This window comes from Propithecus coquereli, unplaced genomic scaffold (genome assembly GCF_000956105.1).
Source record: "Propithecus coquereli isolate 6110/MARCELLA unplaced genomic scaffold, Pcoq_1.0 Scaffold163, whole genome shotgun sequence".
Taxonomy (NCBI): domain Eukaryota; kingdom Metazoa; phylum Chordata; class Mammalia; order Primates; family Indriidae; genus Propithecus; species Propithecus coquereli.
The window spans coordinates 3,202,569-3,205,657 of record NW_012140858.1 but is presented as its reverse complement, the minus strand read 5'-3'; the positions used below and the strand labels follow the sequence as shown (position 1 = coordinate 3,205,657).

General features: G+C 35.0%; 1 pseudogene; it reads left to right on the top strand.

Annotated features, from left to right (window-relative positions):
• The first annotated feature begins 2,636 nt into the window (after positions 1–2,636).
• On the top strand, positions 2,637–2,954 carry LOC105807731 (annotated as a pseudogene).
• The last annotated feature ends 135 nt before the right edge of the window (positions 2,955–3,089 follow it).

The following is a 3,089-nucleotide window of genomic DNA, read 5'->3' as shown; positions in this document are numbered from 1 at the left end:
CTTAGTAGAGCACTGGAAACTTCCTTTTCTTAAAGGGACAGGTTACCTTTTTCTCAGAAGATGGAGGAGAGAGGTGAGTGGGAGCCTGGGCAGTGACACTACAAGAGAGACTGGCCCTATTAAGCCACACTGCTGTCTACAGGTGACATCCACAAAGGGTCCCAGTCATGGCCCTGCTTTCCCCAAGAAAGCAGGGGAGTTTGAGGACCAAGCCTGGCTCTCTGATACGCCCTGAACACTCTGGCACCTCCTAGGGGCTCGGTATCTCTCTTCTACCTCACACATACCCACACACACTCCACACATACCCACACACACTCCACACATACATAAACATGGCACACATGCAATACAAACATGCACTCTGCACACATACATACACATACCTCAACACATCCCATGTACATACACAATCACATCATACACACACATAAACACAATTACATACCTCACATATATATACAAACACACCCCACACACTATACCTGCATTCTATGAACATACACAAGTACGTATACACACACCACACAGACATGCACATAAACACTTAAATTCACCACATACATACACTATATTGACATACACAAATTAATTATAGGCATTTTTTAAAGACTGACTTTGTATCTGGAAGAATAAGGAGTACTTGGGTTTGGAAGGAAGGGACTAGAAGCATTTATTTGGGTGCATTTTCATATTAACTCTCAAAGAATCTTAATGACTTTAAGATATCATCTGGCCCAATAACCAAGAAAATTTTGAAAAATAATAATAAAGGGGACTTGGACTATCAGATGTTAAATGGTGTTATAATAATGTAATATCAGAAAGAAAAGACAAATAGATCGATGAAATAGAATAGAAAGTTCAAGGAAAACATTATTTTATTTAAAAATAAGAAATATTTTTAAAAATTTTAAAAACTAAAGATTCATTTTTAAAAAGTTAGAAGAATAAGCCAATTCAGAAGAAAATTTTAAAAAGAAATAAAATTAAAGTTGAAATTTATTCCAAAAAAAAAGTAGACTTCAACAATAAAACCAAAGCCTGATCTTTGAAAAGAGCAATAAAATAGACCTCTGGTAAAACTTACAAAGAAAACTACAAATAAACAAGTTTAGTAAAGAGAAAGAAAGCCAAGATACAAAGGCAATTTTTTAAATTATAAGGGAAAACTATTGCAACTTTATTGTAGAAATTTAAATATCTGGGAGAAAATGGATGATTTTCTAGAAAGCATTACTAAAATTGTTATAAGAGTTAGAAATTTTTTAATAGATCACTAGCCATAGATAAAACAGAAAAGGAAACCAAAACTCTACCTGACAAAAGTATAGAAAACCCAGGTAGTTAAGAGGCCAATCCTATAAGACCTTCAAGAAACAGATGATGCCAATATAATTTAAACTATTTCAGAGAGAAGAAAACTGGAAGATTTGTCAGTGCTAGGTAGGAAGCTAGACAAAGACAAAAACCAAATGAGGTTAGGAACTGAAAATTATAGGCCAAACGTCAAAGATAAAAGTAAGAGTAGACATGAATGAAATAGAAAACCTACAATGAAGCAGATCTTTTAAAATATGGCAAAACTGGGCCAACGTTCTCTCAGTTTTTGCCACATTTCTTTTTTTTTTAAAGAAAAGCCAGAAATCTCAAATTATGAGTGTAATATTTCCCAATTTTTATTTTTTATTTTATTTTTTATTTTTTTGAGACAGAGACTCACTCTGTTGCCCTGGCTAGAGTGAGTGCCGTGGCATTAGCCTAGCTCACAGCAACCTCAAACTCCTGGGCTCAAGCGATCCTCCTGCCTCAGCCTCCTGAGTAGCTGGGACCACAGGCATGCACCACTATGCCCGGCTAATTTTTTCTATATATTTTTAGTTGTCCAGGTAATTTCTTTACATTTTTTTTAGTAAAGACGGGGTCTCGTGCTCAGGCTGATCTTGAACTCCTGAGCTCAAACAATCTGCCTGCCTTGGCCTCCCAGAGTGCTAGGATTACAGGCGTGAGCCACCGCGCCCGGCCCCCAATTTTTAAATATTAACAACTCACTCAAAATTTTTTAAGTATTACGTAAACTAAATAGAATACATCTGTGTCCCACAACTAGTTTGAAATCTCTGCATAGACCAATCTGACTTGTGATTATAGATGCAAAAGTCCTAAATAAAATATTAGCAAATCAAATCTAGCAGTATATTCATGTTCAAGTGGTATTTATTCCAGAAATGCAAAGATAGTTCAAATTTAGTGAACATATTAGTGCAGGGTCGGCAAACTATGGCCTAAAGACCAAATCTGTCCAACTGCCTGTTTTTGTACAGTAGGTGAGCTAAAAATGCATTTTATATTTTCAAATGGTTGGGGGGAAAATCAAAAAAATTTAAAGACTTTTCTATGGCTATAAAAAAGTAAATTTTTAAATTAAAAAATGAGTTTAAAAATATTTATAAAATATATGGAAAATATGTACAAAGAAGTCTTATAAAGCAATAAGAAAAAGACAAATGTACCAAAGAACATGAATTATCATTATACGAGAGGAAATTTATAATTGAGTAATGCACAAAATACTAGTAACCAAAGAAATGAAAGAGAAAAAAATCAAGAAGGCACCACTTCGCTCTTGGGTCAAAATGGCTGGCAGGCCAACTGTTGCAGCATCAGGCTGGATGGTATTTGAAAATGGTATTACAATGCTGCAAGATTTAATAAACTGGCGTTAATGTGTGATGATACAATATACGAGGATGAAAACGTAAAAGAAGCCATAAGAAGGCTCCCTGAGAACTTTCATGACAGGATGTTTCGCATTAAGAGCACACGGGACCTGACCGTGAGGCAGCAGAACTTGCCCAAAGAACAGTGGACAAAATATGAAGAGGATAAATTCTACCTTGAACCATATCTGAAAGAAGTTATTCGTGAAAGAAAGAGAATGGGCAAAGAAGTAATTGTATAGTTGAAATCTGTGGATGCAGCTGTCCTCAAAGTATTTTTATGAAAGATGGTTAGATCTTAAACATAAAATTTTTATAACATAGTAAGTATTTCATCTGCAGATGTATTACTTTAAATAAATGTCTGTT